Source organism: Corapipo altera, unplaced genomic scaffold (assembly GCF_003945725.1).
Source record: "Corapipo altera isolate COAL_440 unplaced genomic scaffold, ASM394572v1 51, whole genome shotgun sequence".
NCBI lineage: Eukaryota > Metazoa > Chordata > Aves > Passeriformes > Pipridae > Corapipo > Corapipo altera.
Window position 1 is genome coordinate 7,649,541 of NW_020884892.1, and position 25,802 is coordinate 7,675,342.

The 25,802-nt window shown below is 43.7% G+C and overlaps 1 long non-coding RNA gene across 3 annotated transcripts; it reads left to right on the forward strand.

The window, feature by feature from the left end:
- Positions 1 to 7,420: 7,420 nt before the first annotated feature.
- LOC113948246 lies at positions 7,421 to 21,826 on the forward strand. Of its 3 annotated transcripts, none has more exons than XR_003528061.1 (5): positions 7,421 to 7,956; positions 8,480 to 8,588; positions 8,693 to 8,749; positions 14,930 to 15,226; positions 21,633 to 21,826. It is a non-coding gene; the product is annotated as an uncharacterized LOC113948246 (long non-coding RNA). The 3 variants fall into 3 exon arrangements; XR_003528060.1 differs by lacking the exon at positions 8,693 to 8,749 and adding an exon at positions 12,910 to 13,023; XR_003528062.1 differs by lacking the exon at positions 8,693 to 8,749.
- The last annotated feature ends 3,976 nt before the right edge of the window (positions 21,827 to 25,802 follow it).

A 25,802-nucleotide genomic window follows, 5' to 3' on the forward strand; every position in this document is an offset into this window, starting at 1 on the left:
CAGAGAAGGAGACAACCAGGTTACCGTTGCCTGGGCAGTTTTAGTTATGCAGGTTTCTGACTCTTTTAAATGTCTAATTTAGAAAACAGCTTCTGAGGGCCAGAGCACCCCCGGAAAACTTGTCCTTATATTAATGGATTTAGGGGTTTTGCCCTTTGACTACCTAACTCTTTTAGTGGAAGGAGAAACATTCTTTGGAGAGTCAGTGATCATTTAGACATATTGAGTTCATACTCCCGTTCACAGGAAAGCCTCGTGCAGGCAAGGAAATGATGGATCCCTCTCTGTGCTTCCTCATAGCCTAATAGATAATGTGGTGGAACTTGAGGGTGGTTTTTTAAAATATCTATAAATGATAACGTCTGGGAAAAGACATCTGAGACATGGTCTGTAGTTTAACTGCTGATACTTTTATAGCATGGTATAAAAAAAGATTTTGAGTCCACTTTTTTCCCCGTCAACCACCACAGCTGCCAGATCACCCTGCTCTTGTCAAAGCACAAAGTTTCAGAAGGTATTTGCTCACAGGCATGTTCCTTACTTGGCTTTTCTCTCTCCACTGTATCTCTAGGAGGCCTCGCTCCTTGCTGGTGCCACCACACAGAGCATACAGGAGACCAGAACCTGCATCTGTCTGTTCATCACCCTGTTTGAACTTCACACTCCTGCTGCTGCTGGGCTTGTCCTGTCTTGCTGTTGCCAGCCTACCCACATTGCCTTTGTCCCAGTCCTCCCCTCCCCTGTCTCTGAGCTGCCTCCTCTTGTCACGCACACACCCACTCAGCTGTGCTGGATGCCTCTATCCCTATTTCATAGTCAGAAGGATGAGACCTGGATTTCTTCAGGGCTTTCCTGCCTCACAAAGGGGACAGGGAAAAAGGATTGCATTGGACTTCCTGGTGACATGGGAGAAGGAGGAAGGAGTGTCTGTACCTTCTCCAGAAGGCAGAAGCCCTCTACATCCTGGCTGTCAAGGCAGGGCAATGTGTGGGGCTCTGGCTCAGTGTCTGCTGCATGTTCCTTTGAGCCCACCAACTTGCAGATGAATGGGGGCAGGAAGGGGGTATGGAAACCCAGAACTTAGAATTCTCTGCTTCCCTTGCAGGCTCTGATTTTTCTTGATGGTACAGCTCACTTCTATGTACAGAACATCCCTTTGTCTTTTGGCATTAAAGGATCAGGGAGCTGATCAGGGGAAAAAAATCTAGCATTTGAAGGTATGTGTGGCATAATTCAAGCTATAGCTCCTGCCAATTTTTTTACAGAGTAACTTCATTTTTTATAAGTTGTTCATGTGTAGATTACATTTTTCTGCACTTTTTTTTTGGTTGTTTGGTTTTTTTTTTCATTTTTTACATTTTGATGAAAGTATTGTCTACCAATTCACTCCTTGATGTCTGTGAAAGATTGATTACAAGCATTTAGCAATCAACATTTGAGCAGCTCTTATTGAGTATATAGAGCTACACTAGATTTAAATTTCACCTAGTTATGACTTGAGACACTTAATTTGACTCTATTCAGTCTGTTCATGGGGCCTCAGAAGTTTAAGCAAACCTTAAAATCAATTGATGGTTGAAAATGAAGGCATTAAGTTGCCTGGGAGCCCAGGTCAGTGCTTCTGTTCATTCCAAGAGGTATTGATAGGAAGTCAAACGCACTCAAATCTATGTCTAATGAACCTGGGCAGCAGTGGGATCCAGGGAAGAAGAGGAAGATTCTCACCTTTAGCCTAGTGGCAACCTGAGATTATATGAGCCCAGAGCTCCTGCTTCCTTAAAGAGTTTCTTAACTAGGCCCATGTACACAGAGAGAATGGTGTTTTCCAGGTGTCTGCTTTGGCAGGATGCTGGCTTTTGGTTTTGTAGTGCTCTCTAATATATGCAGAAAACTTTCTGTGGACATTGCTGACAAACAAATCCATGTGCAAGAATATCCTCAGCAAGTAAGTTACAGTTCTTTCTACTCTTTGTGCAGCTCCTGGCATGGTGGGATGTGGGGCTGTAATCAATACTCTGGGTCAATATGAAACTAGGTATGCACCAATGATGTACCTTCTCATCATCCTGCAGAAATCACTGTTACTGCACTGACACGCTGTGAGTGTCGAAGAAAGAAAGATCTAGGGAAATATTTCTCTTGGGTGTTAGATGAAATTGTACAAGAGTTTTATAGCAAAGTGTATAAAGCATAGCAAAAAAACCCTAGTCATCTGAACTGACAGCTATATTCTTGGTATTTTTATATATTTAATATAATATTATTCATGGTAGGTTCAAAATGTAATTCTTTTTGTTTCAGTTTCTTAAGCTTCATTTCTCCCTGAAATGTCTCAGCAAATTAATTGCCTCAACCCTTTTCCCCCACAAAGAGAAAACATGGTTTTAAAGGCACTGTCCTTCACTAGGTAAAGGACAGGGTATGAAGCAGTGGTGCTTAGTGGGATTTTTGAAAGGTGATTCTCTCCACAAGATCTGTCTACCTTTGCAGTGAGCTCAATGCTTTGTAAAACTTGGCCAGTCACCACTGCCCAGTGCCGTGGTATTCTTCCCTATGGCACTGGGCAGGTTTCTGGCCTCATCAGAAGAGCACTGCAGTAAGAGGGAGCTGCACTATAACATCTGCACTGGATTGTGCTATTTCCAAGCTGCCAGTTCGGAGACACCAGAAGGATGAAAGGCACCGAAACCTCTCCCTGGCACTCGCTGCTTGATTGTGATGATAAGGTTTCAGACTGTGAAGGAAGAGGGATGGTTTCTCAGGAGGAAACTGCAGCACTTAAGATGCCTCTAACACCTCTACTCTCTGCAAATTTGGGACTTCCTACAGTAGGAAGAGGATGACCACATTCCCTCCAAGGTAAGCCATCACAGTAGTGAGCACGTGGGATTGGGAGGTGTAGTTTTGGCTGGTGTCCTTTAGCCAGCCCCTCTAGGAAACCTCCCACTGCAGCAGGCAAAGGCTGGAAACAACTCATTAGCCTCTTGCTTGTGTTTCCACTTCTGCTGGAGTGCAAATTCCTTTTGCCCTGACCCAGAATAAACACACCTGCGTTCTCTTCTTGCATTTTATTTTGCCCCAGTGAATAACAGCAAAACAGAAGAGAGAGCTTTGTGGTTCAGGAAGCTGATAGTTATTAAAAGTAAATTTTACAAGAAGGCAAGACAGAGGAAGGGGAATTCTGACAAATCCCTGATATGTATGGAATGTTTCTTTTAAATGGGAATAAAGTAGAGTTCAGAGTTTCTTCAATTACATTTTGGGAGTTTCATTATTTGAAAATAATTGTTTGTAGTTACTTTATTTTTCCTGAGCCAGGGCAACATTGATTGATGTAACTGGAACAAACAGGATTGCATAAGCCTGCAGAGGTTTCCTGGTACACTGGCCAGGTTTTGTACTGATTTTTATCGTAACTTTGAAATTCTCACCTGACATCTGTACTGGCACATCATGTCATTTGCAGTAATGCTAACATAAGGCATTCCCACAGAACGGTCTCCAGCACGTCACTGTGGAGGGATGGGATGCAGACACCACGAGTTTTGGCTGGACACGGACACAGCAACAATAAAAACAACACCCCTGATTTAGCAAAAGAAACCACAAAGGCCAGGTCAGCTTTGGGTTTAATACAAATGGTTCAACTTAGATGACATTTTTTCACATTACTTTTGTATTTAATTCTACAATCTTGTCATCTGGAAGCAGCATGGGCAGATGCAAGTGAATCAAAATAACATCTCCATGGGGCTTTTCCTTTTTTTTTTTTTTTTTAATAAATATTGCCTGCCATTTATATTTATAACTAATTAAAAAACTTATGGTATTATAGTCAATGCCTTTTGGATGACTCTAGGATTTCATATCAGAAGAACTGTTTGAAGGACAAAATGCAATAATCTACTAGAGACAAGGTTGCTACCTGAAATCTTTGTTTGCATGTGAGAGAAAACCAGGTTTATAGAAACACAAGATGAACTGAAATGCTGGCAGTAAGAAGAGAAAAGACATCTGTGCTTAAGACGTCCTGTGACTGTGGTGGCAATAATTCATTACGAATGATTGAGAGCTGCAGAAAATCACCTAAGGACTGCTTGTGGTGACCTAAATCCCCTGACATTGGCCCTGGAGTGGTCCCCTTGCAGGTAGTATAAAAGCCCTTTGGGACACCAACTTGCAGACAGATTTACAAAAGCCTAGAAAGCCAGTGTGCATCATGCATCTGACACACTCTTCTGCCTGAAATGATATTTAGTGCTGGTCACACAGTACTGGAGAGGGGAGAGCCTGCGTGGCTGTGCAGTTCTGCCCCTGTGTAACATCATTTCACCCATGGCTGTTCTGGCCTGAAGGAGGCATCCAACCACCAGGACAGTGCTGTCCAGATGATTTGTAGCGTGTACTGGATGGCAGATCTTTCTCAAGAATGGTCGGGCTTTTGGACAAGTGGACAAGTAGCTTTGGATTTGGGGTAAACTTTTCTAAAGCACAAAGACCAGACACAAAAAGAAGTTCTTAGTTTTTCTTTGGTTCTACTGATGTGTTTCACAAGGCTATATTAGAACAGCTAACAAAAAAACCAGCACTTTGGAGTCTTTGTTTCATTTCATATTTGTGAAACTCAAGCTCTTGGCACAGATCCTCAGAAGTATTCAGGCATGTTGGACCCTACAGATTCCTGTGATCAGGTAACTTGGCTGCAGCTACCTTGGAGACTTGAGCTCAAGGGCTTCCTATCACTTCTGAGAAAGCTGATTTGCACTCTTAAGAATTTTGCCCATTATTTATGGAAACAAAGAACCCTTTCAAAAGAGAAGTTTCTAATTCCATAGCACAGGGCCAGCTGTGCCATCATTCCTTGGAGTGAGGGCTGCTCTTGCTGTGCTGGGAGCAGCACCGAGCTCCCCTCATCAGGACACTGGTGCTGAGGGCTCCTTCCACATCCAACCTGCAGCAACCCCAAACTGAGGACACACTTTGGCACTAGAGTAGCCCTATGGAAGGATATACCTGCCTGAGGTAACAACTGATGTTTTTGTTCCTCATTCCTGCTTATTTAGAAAGTAGGCAAATAGTGATAAACTTTAAAACAATTCCAAGAAGTTTGTAGTCACAAACAAGCTGTGGGGACTCTGATTTAAGTCCAATTTTTTGGTTTTTTTCCACAGAACATATGTCTGTTTAAACCAGGAAACTAATAAACATAGTGTCAACAACAGCCATCAGAATAATTCTTCAGGGTTTGAAGGGCAGTTTGTAACCTTGTTTAGTGACTGGCTTCATTCCCTCTCCCTCCGGTGTAAGTCTGAGAGATGAAGGGCTCTGAAACAGCAAGTGGGAGCTGTGCCTGCATTTGGAGACTTAGGGATTTTCATTTCATTCTTCTCTATGAACTTGGTGTAAGCCTGTCTCTGGCCTTCAGTAAAGAACAAATAAGCAATAATAGCTTGTGTGGTGCCAAAACTATAAAAACAACTGACATTAGTGGGAGCTTCCAGTGCTCATAAGATACCTAGAAATGTAAGCCCCAATGTATAAGACTTAATGAATGATATTTTGTATTTTCTCTGATAGTTGAAAATCCTTAAGTTCATACATTACTCTTAAGAGGCTGTAGCCAAGTTAAAATTCTTGAGGAAAGTACATACAGTGATAGGACTGGATAATGATTTTGTGATCTGGACTCCTGCTGTGTAAGGAACATCTCACATAAGATGTCTTATGAAGTAGCTGTTTCTTTCTTCTGAGAATTACATTCATATTTTTCCTATTTTTAGGAAATAGGAAAAATTGGAAATTTAAGGTCCAAAGTCTCACAATGCTTCTATAAAAAAATACAGAACTGCTTTGTACAAAGTAGAAATAATGCAGTCTGATTTTCCCATTTATTTGAGTCCTATAACTGGATTTCCCTTGTCTAAGAAGGATCTAGTAGCTCCTGCATCCCACAGTCCTGTTGTGTGTTTGTCCGTTCACTCTGCCCCTCTCATGGAGACATTTTTCCATGAAAAATCAGGAACTTTGAATGCTTGAGATAGATCTTTCTCTGAAATCAGCTAAGATTTGGAAAAGATCTTCATGTGAAAGAGCAGCAGGAGTGCCTGTAGCTTTGCCTAGGGAGGGGTGATGAGCCAGCTGGGAGCTTATGGGTCAGGATTAAAGGGCAGACCAATGTGAGCAACTGTGGTAGATGTCTCCTACAGATCACCTGACTGGGAAGAAGCAGCCAACAACTGGGAGAACCCTCACGTTTGCAGGTCTGGTTCTTGAACCACCCTGGTAGCTTCTGGAACAAGCATGCATGGCTGTTTCTAAAGTGCATTGAGGATAACTCTCTTCCAGACACAGGCATGGAGGAGCCATCCAAAGGAAGTTCTCTGCTCTATCTGATGCTTACCAATGTGGAAGAACTGGTCAGCAGTATGAAAGTCAGGGGTAGCCCTGGTTGCAGTGATGATAAGATGAAAATGGGGCAAGGAAACTGGTGCCAAAGGACATGGAAAAGGTCAAAGTGCTCAGTGCCTTCTTCCCCTTGTTCTTTCAAGCAAGATTTGCCTACAGGAATACCAGATGCCTGAAACTAGTGGGAAGGTCTGGAGCAAGGAAGACTTGCTCTTGATGGATAAGGATTAATTTAATGAACATTTAGGCAGACTAGATGTGTACAAGTCCATGGAATCTGATGGGATGCACCCACGAGTACTGAGGGACCTGGTCAATGTCACTGTGAGGCCACTCTCAGTTATCTTTGAAAGGCTGTGGTAACTTGAGGAAATTCCTCAGGCCTGGTAGAAGGTAAATGTTACTCCTATCTTCAATGTGGGCATGGAGAATCTGAGAAACTACAGGCTGATCAGCCTCACCATGATCCCTAGAAAATAATCCCAAGTAATTGCATAAACTCATAAAAGTGAAATCATGTTTGACCAACACAACAGCTTTTTACAGTGAGATGACTGACTAAGTGGATGAAGGGAGAGCAGTGGATGCTGTTTATTTTGCAAGGCTCTTGACATTGTCTCCTATAACACCTGTGAGACAAAATGTTGAAGTACAGACTAGTTAAGTGGACAGTGAGACAGATTGAAAACTGGCTGAACTGCTGTGCTCAGAGGGTGGAGATCAGCAGCTCAAAATCCACCTGGAGGCCAGTTACCACTGAGGTCCCCCAGGGGTTGATACTGAGCCAGTACTGTTTAATCTCTTCATCAGTGACTTGGAGGATGGGGCCAAATGCACCCTCAGCATGTTTGCAGATGATAAAGAATTGGGAGCAGTGACACATGAGCCACAATGTGTCCCTGTGGCAAAGGTGGCCACCAACCTCCCGGTCTGCGTCATGCATCATGCATCATGTGTTCCCAGTAGGTCAGAAGAGGTGATCCTGCCCCTCTGCTCAGCCCTGATGAGACACATCTGGAGTGCTGTGCCCAGTGCTGGGCTCCCCAGCACATGAGAGACATGGACCTGCTGCACTGAGTCCTGCAAAAGGCCACAAAGGTGATTCAGGGCCATATAAGCAGAGGCTGAGAGTTGGGCTTATTCAGCCTGGAGAAGAGAAGGCTGAAGGGGACCTTATCAGTGTTTATAAATATCTGACTGGAGGGAAGAGGGGAGTAAGTAAGATGGGCCAGACCCTTCTCGGTGGTGGTGCCCAGTGACACCACCAGAGGCAACGACCATAAACAGAAATATAGGAAATTCTGTGTGAACGAAAGAAATAACTTTTTTACTGTTCAGTGGTCAAACACTGGAGCAGCTTGCCCAGAGAGGATGTGGAATCTCCGTCCTTGGAGATATTAAAAACTTGACTGGATGCAGCCCTGAGCAGACTCCTTTAGTTGCCCCTGCTTTGACTGGGTATCGGACCAGATGGTCCCCAAAAATGCTCAACCGTTCTGTGATTCTGTGGGGTGGGCACACCTGTGCATTTATACATCTGTGAACACACAGGTAATTTGACTGCATAAACTCTTCAGAAAGTCTGGCTTACAAAGATAACAGAAATTCTGTGAGCTCTGTTTCAGGGGGAGTTAAAAAGTTTGGCGCTCATATGCTGAGCATTGTTCTAATCAGTCTCTGTTTAGGTTTGGGTCTTCTGGGCCATACAGGCCACAGACCTTTTAGTATATAATATCTAGAAGTGTATTTAATGTATTTTGGTGCAGGTCCTTCAAAACTAGTCGAAAATGCACATTAAGTGCAACACCTCCTATGTCAGATAAGCCAGTCAGACCAGGTTTTCCTTGCCTTACAGTGCTCCTCAGAAGTTGTGATGTTCTGGCTCTGTGGCAGAATGGGCACCCATTCTGCCTAGGCTGTGTTTATTCAGTATAGGGAAACACACATCAATTTGGGACCACTCAGAACTGTCACAGAAATATTGGGAAGAACCTTCCTGCTTAATATCTATCAGGGTTACAATTAAAAAAACCTCAAACAAATTCCACATTTTGTTTCTTCCTCTGATAACCAGGCACCAGCATCTTGCTCCCATTGCTTCTTCTCTCCTCTGATGGTGTTTAAGCCCTTTCGAACAGCAGCCCATGGAAGGGGATGGGTGGACAGATTGTCTATTAAAACAGGTAAGTTATTTATCGTGCAATAAATAATTCAGTACAAATTGTAAAATCTAGCTATTCTGTTACTTTGAATGTCTTTAAATCAACTCTTTTTTTTTTTCAATCAGCTGCAAAGATGATACAGAACACAGAACAAGATCAAAGGCTATGTATTATTTCACTGTGTACGTCTATAATAGAGATATAAAGGAGAACAATTTCTCTTCAGTCTATCATGTCATTGTATGTCAAGGATAGTAAATGAAGTCTCCTTCCTGATGCTGAGTAAAAGATTTAACAGGAAATCCTTGAGCTGAGGACAAGGCAGAATTGTTCTGGGGAAGTGCTCTTTCGCTCCATCACCTGCCAGGGTCTGCTGTCAATCTCTAGGACAAGTTTGGATCTTGAACGCAGTCTTGTTTTGGACCAGTTAGTGCAGGTGAGTCAGACAGGTTTGGATAGTCAGGGGAAATACGGATGTTATAATTGTTCTCTTGAGGAGTTATTACGACTCACTCAGTTCCTATCATCTATAGTATGCTGGTTAGGGTCTGAGTCAAGGAAACATTTGACCCTGAGCTTTGTTCACTCAAATTCAGAGTGAATTTTAGAGGTCTGTGCACTTACGCATTTTCCTGGAGTATGGTGGTTTTCTGAGGTAATGTCTGTAGCCAACCCAGAGGAGTTAATAGAGAAAGGACCTGTTGACTCTTGGAGTCTTGGATTCAACTTTCTCTTTAGTGATGTTGACAATGCTGGAAAATCCCAGGGGTCCTCTAACAGGCATCATGCAGAGAATGTAGCCCTGGAAGGGGACAGGTTGAGTCAAGCCACAGCTGTTGTTTTAACTTGGACTTTCCTGGAGCTGCAGAGATTGAGACCACTTGAATGTTTCAGAGGACCAACAGTGAAAAAACAATGACAGTTCAGACAGTTGTGGAAGAGGTAAAAGTCTCTTTTTCTCTGCTCTATATCTGAGAGTGAGCTAATATTACAGTGGTCTGGATGACCTTATGTGATGGTGGAGACTAAACCAATGAAACTGGAAGAGATGAGACCCCCCAGAGCAGTCATTTCTTCATCCCCTTCTGTTTCCCTACACCTGGTATGTGCCAGAGCATAACAGACTTTGCTGGGGAAAGGAAAGATGCCCTGGGCTAGAGGAAAAGACTACCACCATGGCAGGGAGGTTCACGCAGGTCGCATTGTCCCAGCTCTGGATGTGAGCACGGTGGGGAGAGAGAGAGGCTTGGCTAGGCCAGGCAGTGCAGACCTGCAGTTTTGTTGCTGCATCTAGAGCTGTAGTATTACCAGTAGAGCTTCCCACCAGCTCCTGGTGTCATTTCTGCAGTACCAGGACCTACCTAAGGGGTGGCAGTACCAGCCACCAGGCTCTCTGCAGAAACACCATCCCTGCTACCAGGATTCCCCATTTCTCAGAAAGCAGCTCTATAGATGGTCCCCAGGAGTCCTGCCCTACCCAGGAACAAGGTTTTCAACCACCCGCCCAACACCACTGGGCCTTTCTATGCTGTATGAAGTGGTGTGATGAGTTCACCATCTCGCCTGTGTGCATTATCGCTGCTCCAACCAAGAGACCTGGTTAGCAACACGCAGCCAGGACCAGCCGTGGTAACAGTGGGTGTACAGTGACCTACTTTTAACACAGCTTATGTAGCCTTTCTTGCTGCTTTATGCTTGAATGGTAGAATTTGCAACAAAAGGTCAATTTATGGCAGCTTTTTATTGCAAGGTTCTTTTGCTGTAGTCCAAAGTTATAATGACAAAATGCTCCGCTGAGTACAATGAGGACTGAAAAAATCAGAACCACTTTTTATGTAAGGCTTTAAACTTTATCTGTTTTAAACAGATTTTAGTGCTAAGCTGTTTGCTTTCCTATGGAAAGAGCTTTATTACTTGCATGGTGAGCAATAGAGGAACGTCTGAATATTAATAGAAAGGCTCAGAAATGGGGTGTTTTAGTGAAATCATAAAAAATATTTCTGAAGCTCAGCAAATCACCCCCATGCATGGAAGGAAAAGAGTCTAAACCACAGCAGCTCAGAAAAGGGAAAAATGCATGGCAAAAATGAAGTGGGAACCTGTCCCCTGCCAAGGGAATGCACAAAATAAATCTGATGCGACCCAAGCACACAGGGTCATAAACAGGCCGAGATAAATGCAGGAGGAAGGACACTGTGACAATAGTTAGCCCAGAGGGCTGAGACACATGGCTGAGTTCCTACATGTCAAGTGTGCTGCAATATCTGACTGATTCACACACTTTGCCTTCGGCAGCCAAGGAGTGAAACACATTATGTTAAGCCTCAGTGAAAGAGGGTTGGATGAATGGGCTCTCCTTGCTATTCTCAAAGGAGTGAGAGTGCGTCCATGAACAGCTCAGCTGTCATGGACACCCACCACTGCTCTGGGCACCCATGGGCTCCCATTCTGAAATGACCCTGACCCCTTTCTAACGAGGGTTGGCCTGTTGCAAATAGGAGCTGTGGAGGGTGTAGGTGTATAACCCTTTTGCCCCCAGCTCAGGGTAAGCATATGATGGAGCAGAAGGTTATGTGCTATGTGGAGCCTTCTTAGGCTTTAGTGACTCCATTGCATGTCTGAACCTTTAGCAGGGCCATGCCATGGGCAAATGTTGTGCTTGGGAAGATGCCCTAATGTGGTACAGAGCCTTGTTGAGGTGACAGGGTGGCTGGTCATAAATCCTGGGTGAGGGCAGCTTGTATCCCGCTCTCCTAGCAGGATGCCAAGGACTGTGCCTCCAGTACGAGCAGAGCCTTGTTTTCCTCTCTACTCAGCTTTCTTCCAGATAGCAAAAGCAGCCTTGCCAATGTTCCTCTATGGCTTCTGCTGCTGCCAGTAATCTGGGTAATCTCTTATCTTGACTTATTTTGCTGTTTATAGCCATGACAGCCGAACCCTAGACAATGTGTAATGTGTGAGTTATGTTAGACGTCGTCGAGCCAACACTGATCTGGAGCCAGGGCACTGAGAGCTGTGTGCTAGAGCTCAGAGCACCAGGGGTGGAAATCAGCAATGGCAAGTGATTTGGGAAATTGCTGTGTCCCGGCTTCAGTTTACTCACTCAGTGAACAGCCTGCTCTTTGGGACTGATGGAAGGTTTTACCTGAAGGCAGTTGAGTGTTTCTGGTTATGAGACACTCAGCCACAACTTCAAGCAAAAGGTTTGTTAGTCATCTTTCCTTCTATCTCATGTATCATTATGGTAATAAACCTCTCATGGCTGCTGTCCAGGATGCTGGGAAGTTGGGCTCTCTCAGTTTGAGCCTTCTCTATCTGTGTGTTCCCAGTGCTTTGTCTCAGTTTGTCCTGGTTTGGACTCTGGCTGAAGTCAATCTCCTACAGCAGTTGGAAAAGATACAACCAAATCATATCTTTCTTAGCTGGATTGACTCCTGAGTTTTGGCAGGACCAAGGAACTCTTCAGTCAGAATTGAAACTGCTAACATAATCAGTTACTCCACGCAGAGCATCATCTTTTGCATGCAAACATATAGGTACAGTCCCTTTCCAAGTCTTAATTACTGGGTGGATGTAAAGATAAAGGCGATTAAAAAAAATTCATCAGTCATGAACTGACACCATTGTTTGCATCAAAGAAGCAGATCCACACTTCTGTAACATCATGAAATCTTAACACAGGCCATCACTGTAGAACTGGTGATGCTGATGGTCTTCTTTACAATAAATTCTTTTAAAGGCCTGATCTTAAGTTGAGCTGAACATCTCATGAGTTCTTTTCTTGGAAGAGCTCAGTACATTTCTCAATCAGCTGGTTGAAAGAATGATGAACTGTGAAGACAAGTGCCTGGATGTATGAGTTTTCTCAGATACAGTCGTAACCACATCCTGAGCTAAGGAGCCATTTGCAGTCATCTTATCAAACAGCCCTTGCTGTTATCAGCCTATCAGTGACAGCAAGGCACAAGTGTTGAAGTAGAGAGAGAGATAAAGGAAAGGAAAATTCTCTGAGCAGCCAGCTGGGAAAACAAGTAATGAGGCCCCCTGCTTGGGTGTCTTTTCCATGTAGGAGGATCCCCGCATTATGTCCTACAATAACCAAGCAGTTTTCATCGGGAACTGTTTTGGGGGAATTTGTGCTTTATTCCTGGTTGCAATGCTGTTGGGAGAACACTTTGACCAGAGTGGGTGTTGCATGCCTGCTGATTGTTAATCTGTGTATTTTTGGGTCCAGTCACAGAAAGCTACCACCAACGAGAATATAAAGGGTGGGCATGATTCTCACCCCAGTGGCGGTTGCTCCCCTTGGGAACACACCTTAACAACAGTATCAAGTTTGCAGGATCAAGGCCATAAGAATAACAGCATGAGAACAACGCGAGAACAACTGACAACAGAGGAAAACAGCTGTCCCAGAAGAGCTGGAAAACACTCTTATGGCAGCTTAGGAGGAAAGGTACAAATGTGCAAGTGAAAGGCAGGCTACAGAATGGCAGCCAGATGGCCCTCAGCATGACAAGGGCTAAGGCACCTACAGCACTGCCACAACGAGGAGACTGGCACCCCAGAATGGGGCCCACATCATCGAGATGCTGAGAGGACATTGCTCAGACAGACTGAAATGTGAAAAAGGAGTCAATCCTGGAAATGCCACCTTTCTCTCTGACTTAGGTATTCATTTGAAAGCCCAGATTAGGTGTCAGCTTGTACCTTGAGACATCTAGCAGTGCAGAACACTGATGAACCACAGTTCACCTTATAGTCCTCCATACAGCCAAACCAGGACCTGGCTGGGGCGGGTCATGACTTCAAAACCATACATCCATGTCTTCTTCCTGCGAAAGCCAGAGAGTAGAAGAGAGGGGAAGGTTGCTGCACACCTTGCTGTCCCCTGGGCACACAGTAAGGATGTGGCAAGGGCAATCATCCAGGCCAGGGATTTGCAGAGAACTCTCACACATAACCATAATCCTACCCTTGGGGATAGATTACCAGTTAGCATTTCTTTTCTTCCTGACTATATTTGGAATGGGTAACTCCCTCTTTTTGTATAAAAATCTGCTAGTTCAAGCACTTGCCCAGAAACAGCAAGACCTAAGTTTCACACCCTCAGCCTGAGAGATTTCAAAGCCACTGCTTCCCTTTCTACATGAGCATCTTCACAGGTTTGCTGGAGGTCAGTGAGAGAAGGAAATGTTCTCTATACTTCCCTAATTGTAGCTGGTCTATTGTGCAAAAAGGAGTGGATCTGCAAGAGAAGGCAAGCAAAAGAGACCCTGCCTCTGTAGCATGTTGTTTGGGCTCTTCCAGGGTGGGGAATGAGGAGTGCTGGCTGATCCTTGCACCAGGGAGCTTTTCCAATCCCACTTCATGGTAGTAAATATATAAACAACATGAGGAGTGAGGAACAGAAGTTGGGGCTTGCTTTTCCTGGTGGGAATGCCAGAGGCTCCTTACCAGTGAGAGCCCTCTTTGGTCTTTCTTCGTGCAGGGTTTGGCTTCAACAGAAAGGGAGTAGGGAGGAGTCCACTCTGCCATCACCCTGTAGGTGGGGTGCTCCCAAGGTTGGCAGCTGCGGACTTTCTGTTCTAGTCTTCTCTCTTGAGTTGTAAACTTATCTAAACAAAGGTCAGGTTTTTGTGATGTGTCTGCACACTGGCTAGAATAACATTGCCAAGCACCTTGCTATTATCTTGCTACTGTCATTAATTACCTAATTAAAGCTGATCATGATATGTTAATGATAAACCTTAGCCTGATTTCTGAGGAGAACAGAAAATTGGCTTAGTTTTCCTAGCTCTAGTCTCATTAAAGCCTCATGTCATTCTCATTATAATGTCATTTTCATTACTTAATCCATTATTTACCACAGGGAGAATCTGAAATGCACAGACTATATTTACAATGTGAAAATGCTACGTGGGTACTAGTCTTGGAACCAATGGTTTTGTACAAGGAATTGCTTTACAAATCTGTCTTGTGGCTACTTTTAAAAATAATACTATTTAAAATAGGCACTTAAGGGATGAGTAACAAGTCTTGGCTTTGCAAATGCAGACATTAGATCACAGTGACCCTCTGCCTCTTGGGAACAACTTCCCTCTTACTTCCAAGCCATCAGATAATGTGTGCTGAATAAACTGAACTCAGGTCAGAGAGCTGTTCACATACATTGCTAATTGGTGAACTCCTCATTTAGTGTTTTAAGGGATCTGGCACCATGTTTCAGCTTTATTCTCCAGCGGACTCCTTGATCCAGTGGAGCTTGCTTTTTATAATTTTTCATTTCAAATAACAATGTTTTCTCCCCAGAGGTTTTAACATCTGTGAATCCAAAGTGGGGTTTTTTTTGTTTAATTCAGAACATTGTACCTTGACAAGTACTGCGGTTTCCCATCTCTGTCAATGGGTTCAGCAAGTGACTCAGAGTGACACATAAATGAACAGTCAGCACCACTCCCTGCAGTGTCTGGCCATTCAGAGAACCCTCACCACCCATACATCTTTGTGGTTTGAGAAGTCTGACAAGATTGCCATCAAAAGTGGAAAATTCGGGAAAGCCCAACTCTGTTTTGACATCAGCCACTGGTTTAAAATGCCAAAGCACAGAGAAAGCAAAACCACGAAGATACAGGAACTGCAACACAACTGTTGTCAAGGTAAATCAAACAGCCCGGGGTTTGTAAGCTCAGTTTTTCCTTACAGTCTATCAATGTATATTCATGAGGAAGCTGGATGGGAAATGGCACAAGAGCTCCCTTCCTTGTGTGTACTCAGTGGATGGTCCACAAGAGCCTCGACTCTTGCTTTCAGGAGAAGCCGAGTCTATCATGCCCAAGAGAGGTGGAAGGTGCAAGAAGAATGTCAAGCTCTCTGTCCAGCGGGTCCTTGAGGGACAGATGAGCAGGCTCCAAGTCTTTCAACAGTGTTACTGAACATGCTGCTTCACAGCCAATGTACTCTCCAGATGCTACTTGGCATCTGTGGTTAAATCCATGGATGTTTGATATGCTCAGTACTGATCAGGAAGAGTTAAACAGTCTCATTTCTCCAAAGAAAAGAAAAAGTCCCTTGTCTTCAAGGCATCACAAATTTTCAAGTGCCTCTAAACTTGAATATCCACCTGAAAGTCTTTTTGGTTTGGATGCTTAATGCCCCTGAACTTCACAGCTATAAACAGTGTTATGCTGTGGCTGTTCAGTGTTTGGGAAGGAGCAGATGCCTGGTGTTGAAATATGCATTTGAGGCATCCTCTGAAATACAGTGGAAAGGCAGTCAGCTGTTGTCCTTAAATAAAGGGAATAGGAGAGAGCAGACTAAATCATATTGAGATTTTGCCTTCAAATCCAGCCATTCATGATGACTTCTTTTTACTCAAAATGCAGCATGCCTTGAGATTTTTCCCATCTGCTCTTTCCTTTAGGAAAAGTCTGCTTTGTTTTGCCTCCCTTGCAAAAATTAACATCATAATGAGGAAAGCACTTTGCTGTTCTGGTTTGCAGTACCTAGGAGACATAACAACCCACAAGTCCATGTCCTTGAACGAATTGGTAGTGTCTTGGCACCCATGTATTTATAACCTCTAAAAGATATCCACACCAAGTGATACGTGGGCTGGGGGACCAGCAGTGCCAGAAAGTCACCTCTGTGTGCTGAATGGTCATCTTTGCAGAGGGAGTCGGTACTGTAAGCTTTTTTGTGTGGGAAATTAATAACTGCACATTGTTATATCTCGAGCCATTGTCTGTACTTGCATTTGGTATCCTAAAGATGCTGCCCCTCTGGAGGAAGAACAGATGACTTCTCTCCATCCATGGAAATGCCACCAGGAACAGTCCCAGGTTATGTGCTAAGTGCTTGAATGTCCCCATCTGGCCCACAGGTCTGCCAAAGGTTTTATAGAGGCTGTAGCCTAGAGGTGTTTGGGACAGGACCCATAGCATGGTGTAGACTGGCAAGTTGTTATTGCACCTGCTTGGCTGAGGATGACATGAAATGAAGCATGGCAGCTAAGAGAAAGAGGAAAGCAAATGCTGATATGAAAATAATCCTTCCCCATTTCATTCCTCACACAAGGTACAACTGCAAGGTAATTTCTGTTAGAAAGCAAACCACCTGAGGAGGCTGAAAATATAAGTTCAAGCACAGGGATAAACAGGGAAAAACACGATGGCACAGTCACGGTCAGATATAGGCCAGAATACAGAGGTGGCTCTCGAGCTGCTCCCCCAGAAGGTCACAGTGGTCAGCAAATTTCTCAGGAACAACAGGACAGGAAAACAACAGTTTTCAAGGCAGATTTGAATCTCAATCGAGTTTTCGCAGCAGAGATCATGAAGACATCACTTCAAGCTTAAATGAACTAGAGAGAACTTACTGAGGTATTTGTATATGATCATGACAAAACCCACTGCCAGCAGGATGAGGAAATCCATCAGTAGAAAGGTGTTAAAATGCTTCACACTAGCCTCTGTGGAAAGAAACTGGTACTGGGTGCAGTAAAAGGCAATCAAATGTTAGTCCACATGGAACTTGGGGGTTTTTTTGTAGGGCCCAATCTGGTACTGCTTTGATATAAAAAAAGTGAGAGAAAGAATAAAAAGAAAAAGAAATGCTGTTTGATTTCCTGATTAAAATTGAGCTCCATTTGTTTTGAATGAGAAGTTTCTCTGTACAACAGTGACTCATAAGCTGTAAGTCAAAAAAGAAAAGAAGAATTAATCACCAGGAAAGGGAAATACAAAAACAAACAAAAAAAACCCTGAAGTGCTTCAGCTCTATGGGGCTGAGAGAATGAGTGTGTATCCTGTGATGCACTTGACTGTATGCAAGTGGCTTTCCTTCTGCATTTTCGTCTCAGTAAAATTAGAGGTTGGAGCTTGGGGGATATAGGTTCAGCTTTTGATTCTGCAAAGCTTCCTGTGAGGCATGGGATGAATTCTCAAATCTCTCTGTGTCTCACCTGTAAAACAGTAATAACATTCTTTGTCTATTTAAATTACTGTTTCTTCCTATGAGTTTCTACCAGGCCTAAAGTAACAGGGCTCTAATGCATAATTAGAATCTCTAGCTGCCACTGTGCTATGAATAATAATGTTTATTAATCATAATAAACATGTCAGTGCTGTCAGAGCATGTGCATGGAGCAAGTAGAGCAGTGTCTGACAATCACATCCTGCCACGTAAGGCTTGGGGTGGAAAATGAGACTCATTCTGCAGGTAATGTAAAACCCAGGGATGGCCAAAGTCTTCCTGCAGGCGAAGTTGGCAAAAAAGAAAAAAGGTCACATTTGTTCTAAAAAATAATGCAGCAACATAGCTGTGTCCCTCTCTAACACGTCAAGATAGCTCCTCATATTTCCAGACTGCAGTAGTGAGGATCTGAGTAGTGTGTGTCCAATCCAAAATATATGTAATAACAGTAATAAACCCTAAATTATATACTGAAATTACCCAAATTTATTCATGAAATCTTCCCTCTAGTTGCTCTCCTCCTCTTCCTCCTTTATCCAAGTCACTGTTTCTGTTAAGAACTGAAGAAGGGCATAATTCAGGCCATTTCTATCCAATGATCTCAGGTACCGGTCCCTCCACCTGTGTGCCAGCAAGGGATGGATCAGGTCCTATTTCTGACTCACTGTACTGAGAGAAAGGTGAGATGGCAGCCCACCTAGGAAAACCTCATATTTTGCATGCTTAAAAAGCTGATCTTATGGTAAGGCACAACTCAATGTGGGCCAGGGTTCTCCAAATTGAACCTTGTTTGCCAGAGTGGTGTAAAAAACAGAGATCATCCCAAACCCAGCTAGGCTAGGATCCACCCTTGCAATGTGAAACAATTGCTGCTGCTGACAGCAGGGAGGTGACCTTAGATTTTGGACTATTTATACTAAAACAAGACAGATAAAGCCTTTGAAGCTCCTGGAGTTACTTGAGACTCCAGCTGGTGTAAAGGAGGTCAGAACCTGCTTCTAGGTCCTTCCGTTGAATCTCATTGCTTGATCTATGCTGGAGATACTTGCTGCAGAGTTAGTCATCCTTGTGTCCTGAAGAGACCTCACAGCACTTTCTATTAATCAGAAGTACCTGCTGGGAGGAATTGTCTGGTGAACTACAGGACTGGATTTGGAACAAAAAAAAAATAATGCAATTCTGTACATTGAGAAAGAACCTAAACAACATAAACTCTGTAAAAAATAAACGGTGTGCTGTGTAATGGGGAAACAGTCTTCCTCCTGACAGCCTAATTACAAGTGGCTGATTTATTGTCCTCTGGAGCACGCCTGATCCCTTGCTCTGGTGCAATCCATCCCTGGCCACTCCTGCCAGCCTCACTGTTTGGGAGCCAGACAGGCCACAGCCACCCTGCATCCACCAACATCAATATTTGACTTTCAGTGACAGCATCTCCTTGACTCTGCAGCCCAATCCAGAAACCACTAAATCAACCTGAAGAAAGTGCATCAATGCCCATTTTTTTATTAAATCCAAATATCAAGCGTTAGGTATTTTAAAATGGTGAAAGGTCCTGGGCACTCAAAACCCATTGAAAAACTGCAGGATCTGAAGACACAGCTCTCTTTTTTCTTTCACAAATTTGAGCTTCAGAGGTGCCCTGGTATGTGAACTCAGTCAACACCTCTTGTGCGAGTGCATTTATAATTTTCTCATTGTGGCACTGCCAATACCTTCGTGCTTTTCAATCACTTCATGTTCGTTTCGAAACAAAACAAACATTATTTGCAAATCGTGTCTGCTCAAAGCAATTCTCTGAACTGTTCACGTTGTGTGCATCACCCATGCCAGGAAAATATGTATGTCTCCATGTAAAAACCAATTGTGCACCCCGCCTTCAGAAACCTCCCATGCTCAACCTGTGGTCCAGCTCCTCCATTGCATCAAAGAACAGTGATGATGCATTCACTGCTGTGTTCCCACTGCTGCTGACAGACAGAAACAGCCACAATGAAAAAAACCAGCACATTTACTTAACCCATGTCCTTGCAGTGAACAGTCCCTGGAATTTGCAGCAGGGTTCGTGTTGTGCCAGGCTCTCAGTACACCTTGCTAACTTCCCAGCACCAGCATTTCTGCAAGACCAGAAATAATATTTGGTGGAGGCAGGAGAACAAGGAGGAAAACAAAGCCTTGCCCCAAGCCACCATTTCAAATCAGTGGTAGAGACTAACAGATGCCAGCAGATTCCCAACCCCTTGTTTCAGCCACGAGGCAAATCCTACTTTTGCAGTGACTTCAGTAGCTAAGACCAATTGACTGTGGCATCCAATTCATTTTTACAAGCTTTGTGGCACTGTGGTCTGCCAGGAACCCAAAGTGAACAATAATTTTCATTTGAACCATTTTTCAGCTGTGGGTGTTAAAGACATAGGTGGATTGAAGAACCCCATATGGAGCATCTGTCATTTTCCCACCTTTTTCATTGTCTTTGATGTGGGAGCTGCACCACTGTGTCCTCCATGTCAGTACATCATCTAATATATTGCTTAAAGTACTGCTGAACTGTCTATACTAAAGACTGAAAATATGTCAGCTTATGTTTTATTTAGACTGAGAGCACAAATCCTTACGCTGCTCTGCCTTTGGGAGAAGCAGCCATGCCCAGGAACAATGCCGTGGTTCCAGCCAAACCACATCTGATCCTGAGATGTCATCCCTGACATACAGGTTTGGAGATGCTATTTCTCAAATGCAAATGTCAAAACGATGGCATTCGTTCAAAAATCAGCCCTCTGCTTTTGTTAAATGTATGAAATACCTGTGTGTTTAGAAGCAGACCAGGTGCCTCACAGCTGGCTTTAAAACAGGAAATCTGAGGTAGGGAGGAAACAATTTGGAAAAAGCCGAAGAGGGCTGAGAGGTGGAGAAACCCCTTTGCCAGCGGTTGGGTGTCAGTATGGTATCACCACGAGACTAGTTCTCTGCCTAAAACAACCTTATTTGAGGATTATCTCTGGAACAACATCATCTGTTCTTGATCCTTTCCAACCTTGCTTAGCTGCCATTTGGCTCCTGCTCCCTATGCACTAAGGACATCCAAGAGCCACACAGATGGAGTGGGAGCATTAACACTGGCACTTCCTTATAGACTGTGTCACAGGGTCAGTGAATACCCGACAACACACGTAAGCAGCCTTACAGCAACATGGGCCCTCTTCCTTTCTTCACCACATCATGTACCAAGAAAACACCAGACATCCCTGACATCCACCTAAATATCAGAGGGAGGGAGGGTCTGTTCCTAAAGCTCTTCCAAATCCCAGTTTTCCACCCAAATGAATAACAAGCTTGAAGAAATGGGTTAGCTCCCCTTCTCTTGGAAGCATCACCCACTTGGCCAGTAGAATGGAAGGACCCAATAAGATCTGTTTTGAATAATCTGTATGACAATATTGAGCATTTCTTTTTATTTTTAAGTTTGGTGCTGGATTAAATTGCTTCTGGGATGCTTCTGTAGCTGTTGGCTCTGGCTAAATAGCAGGAGGACTTCCAATAGCAGGAGTCATATGACCATGCTCTTGTGCACTTGTGAATGGAAAATCATGTGTCTTCATGAATCACAGGAATATAAAGACCATATGCAATGTTCAGAGGTCCCACATATCCACTTGAGAGCGGGCCAACGCTAGCCAAGAAATCTGAAAGCAGAATTATCTGTACTATGTGTTTTACTTTGCTTTAATACTGAACGTAAGCGGAGAGGAGAAAAAAGACAAAAGAGAATGTCAAGAATAATGAAAAAAGTGTGTATTCCAGGCTCAGAGAAATTATTTTGACACCAGCTTTCACATTTTTTTATTATCACCCCTTTGGGCAAAGTCATTCAAAAGAACAAACAGAAAATCATATCACAGACTATGATACAGAACCTGCCTCTCTCAGCAGACTGGATGTGACAGCAGAAATAAGACCTCAGGTTCCAAGCATGGTGGAAAATAAAAAGGTTGTTTTAAAATATTGCTGGTTTAGTAAGTGGGGAGATGTGTGAACTCGATGTTACTAAGAAAGTGATTGCCTTACCCTAACCTTACCCTTATTTTTCCCCAGTGTTAATACATGCATATTGAACCACTACATCCTGAATGTGACAAGCACCTGCCAGGATCTGCTCCAGGACTCACCAGAGCTGTCCCTAATGAGACTTGATTTGCTCTTGAGTGTGTCTGTTCCCTGTGGACGCTGGAGAGCCCCCCCACAGATGATGCAGAGGATGCTCTTGTGTCTGGAGCCACGTGTGCTACGTTTCAGAGGATGCTTTTGTGTCTGGAGCCACGTGTGCTACGTTTCATCTTCACAAGGAGTACCTATCTGCCAGAGTACAGTTGGCAAAGGTTAGCTGGACTTTCTTCTGTAGCAGCTCTCTGCAGACAACACATAATTTGCCTTCCTTGCTCTTTTCCATTGCTCTTCTCATGCTGCCTTCCCAGGTCTCTCTTGAGTGAGAATGCTCTGCAAGTCCTTCTACTCCTGCCAGGTGCCTCCTTTTCCCTATCAGCCTCTGCTTGACAAGGTCCTACTTTGAGCAGACAAATCCCCATTTTCTTCTACTTCTCTGTGTTTTGTTCACCCTTTCTGTTTTACAGGGATTATATTTTTTTCAGCCTTCCTACATATATCACTGTCATGCAAGTTGTTTTACTCACCTTTGAGTTGTAGTATATGAACACACATACATTTAAGATCTGTGGACCATAGAATTAGCATTCCTCTGCCCAATGAAGCTCCTTCTTTTCCCCTGGGATTTGCTTTCCAACTACTTCTGGAGCTATGACCCTGGCCTATACAAACTAAGGTTGCTCCCATGTACGTTTACAGAGGGAAGAAAATTTAAGGGACATAATAAGAGAATCATGGAATGAATGGTTTGGGTTGGAAGGGACCTTAAAGATCATCCAGTTCTAAGCCCTCCTGCCATGGGCAAGGACACCTTCAACTAGACCAGGTTGCTCAGGATCCCATCCAACATGGCCTTGAACACTTCCAGAGGTGTGACATCCACAACTCTGGGCAATCTGTTCCAGTTCCTAACCACCCTCACGGTAAAGAAGTTTTTCCTGATATCCAATCTAAATCTCCCCTCCTGCAGATTGAAGTCATTTTCCCTTGTCCTATCACTACCTGCTCTTGTAAAAAGTCCCTCTTCAGCTTTCTTGTAGGCTCCCTTTAGGTACTGAAAGGTGATCTAAGGTCTCCCCAGAGCCTTCTCTTCTCCAGGACGAACAGCCCCAACTCTCCTAGCCTTTCTTCATAGGAGAGGTACTCCAGCCCCCAATCATCTTTGTGACCCTCCTCTGAACTTGGTCCAACAGGTCCATGTCTTTCCTGTGTTGGGAGACCCAGAGCTGGACACAGTACTACAGGTGGGATCTCATGAGGCCATCACCTCATGAGGTCCATCACCTATTAAATTTGAGAAAAATATGCCCCAGGGGCTGTTGTGCTGGGTTGTGTATTGGAAGACCTGTTTCCACACCCTGTTCAGATTTTCCTCATGACCTTTAGTGAGCTATTTAGGACCGGATCCTCCAGGCTCTTCAAACCCTGGAAGCCTGGGCCATAGGATGTGTCTATCTTGCAGAAAGACTAGCTGGATGTGCAGCCTGGGATTCAGCAGGGATTGGTTTACCTTGCTGCAAATCAGTAAGGGAAGTGTTGAGTTATGGTTTATGATTACTTTAAACCAGAGATTTCTGTTGTATCTCTACAATACTGCTGCCACTTTTTAACTGTAGCGAAAACATGCACATAGTGTTGCTGCAGATCTGCCAAGGGATGTGTGCTCTGAAAACAGGGAGACAATGAGGGCATTCAAAGAAATTACCACCAAGCAAGCAGGGAAAAAAATTCTTCATGTTTGTAAATAAGATATTGCTAAACCACAAAGCAAGTCAGCATTTGTTTGGCATAAAGAGTACCAGAAAGCAGGCTCAAACACTGGAACATGAACACTGTGAAGTCATTGGAGTGGTCTTGGCCATGATTATGGCCCAGAGTAAGCAGCACTCTCCTAAGCAAAGGTTCAGGAGTTAACCTGGACCAGGTTAGGAAGTCTGAAAACTTGTTTTGGAAGTGAAGCTAAAAGTAGGGAAATGGCCAGACAATGCCAGCTGGCCCCAGGACCCAAGGGTGGGCACTGCCACCAGTTCATTAGCACAGGTGTATCCAGGGGAGTCACCAACAGGCCCAAGAGACATCAGCGATCTGGGACTTGCCACTGCTATTCATCAGCAACTTGGCCCTGTTCTGGGCCACAATTTTTTTATGCCCTAGAGCATCTGGCACCTCCACAGAGCCAACAGGTCTCTACTCCAGTGAGTCTCTGTTAAGGTGTAAAGGAGATGTAGCTGGGCCAAGGATGGAGGATGAGACACAGAAGGATATCACAAACCTTTGAATTCTCAGTCTAAGTGAAGGCATATTTCAGGTGAAAAAAAAGTGATGGTGCACATGCTGTGGACAAAGGCATATAAACACAGCCCAGTGAACACAACAAGGAAGAATATTAAAGAATAAAGGCATATAGACACAGCCCAGTGAACACAACAAGGAAGAATATTAAAGAATCTCAGTGAAGTCTTTCTGTCAAGTCCAATGTAGTTTCAAAGTGACTGCGCCCTGCACAAAGAGACTGAAAGAGTATAAGGATTAAGAGGGTTTTTAATTCACCTCATTACATGAGCTGTGAGAAGACCAACCAGGTCAAGCTTTGCATATGAGTGGAAGAAAACCTCTGTGGAAACTGACAATGTTTAGACATGCACTTGGTGTCTACAGAGAAAATTCTGGTCTGTCCCTCAAGTCATACCTCATGGTGCCCTAAAGAATTGTGATTCCAGATTTTCTCCCCACCATTTACCTCATTCCTTGTGCCTCAATTTTATCACTATGTTACAGTCCCTCACCCAGAAGGTAACTAAAAACAACAACATACACTTGAATTCTCATTGCCAAAGCCTAATATTTTGACTTGGATTAAAATGCCCTTATGAATGTCCTCATAAATAGAGATAATTTTTGCCTTATTTTCTAGTGGAAATGTCACTGAGGTGTGTCTCAGGCACATCTCTGGGTACAAGGGATCTATGTAAAAATCTGTGTAATAGAGGAGTTCTGAACGTACAGCACTGCTTGAGCATGGCCCGGAATCTTCAGAATGAGGCCTCTGGTCGCACGCTGATGATGGCCCAGGGAAAACTGAATGGACTTTGAAAACTTTGCCAAGGCTTACAGTAAAGAGTCAATAAAAAGGAATATGCTGTGCTTTTACCAACTTTGGGCTGCATTAGGTGCAAGTGGATGGCTTTGCTTGGTTAAGTCAACATGGTCGTCCTTGTAACACTGGCCTGACTCAATGGAATGGAAGAGTTAACCGGTGCACAACAGAGCCGAGATTTTGTGACCAGCAGCAAAATGAAACTTAGACCTGAAGGGGGACAGGGAAATAGAAAAAAATACACATTTGAGGATAAAAAAGTCATTATAAACTCACATGGCTGCGTACTCAGCTTGAGTCCTGTTTGGGGTTTGAGACTGTTAACTTCAGTCCTTATTTCTCTGTGTGGAGACATAATCCAGAAGAGAAATTCTGAAGCACATTCCCACGAGGAATGCATGAACTTTTCAACTTAGTACTGGTTTTCAAACACTAACTGCAAGTTTGCAATTTTTCTTCAGAACCAAAGGAAAACAGGAAAACATAATTTGCACAAAAAAAGGTATTCGGGTCGTCACTATAGAGCAGGACTAGGATGGAGCTCCTGAGCCCCACACTCACCATGTGAATGATATTCACATTAAATTAGTAGTGAAGGGAAATGAAGAAATAGGGAAAAAAAGAATCTCTCTGCATCAGTGTGTAACTGTGCTATATTTTATAGATGAATGATAATGCTTAATGGCTTAGAATACGGTGAGGAGCTCAGGGTCTCCATTGAATGTCACCATTCAGGACTGCAGTGCTATATTTTGATATAATTCGAATCTTTGAAGGTCTAATTCACTCCTGCTTCAGCCTCTGAGGTGAGGAGGAGCATGACATAGAGTAAGAGCAAGTCAGTGAATTTAAAAGAAAAATAATATTAGTAGATTGGAACATGGTGTCAGTCTAAGATCCTCAAGGGCAGCTCCTCTCTGCAGCACTCGGGCTAAGGATTCATATATGTAACTGCTTTGAGATTTCAATGGGAGAGGAAAGCAGGTGTCAAACATTGTTATTTA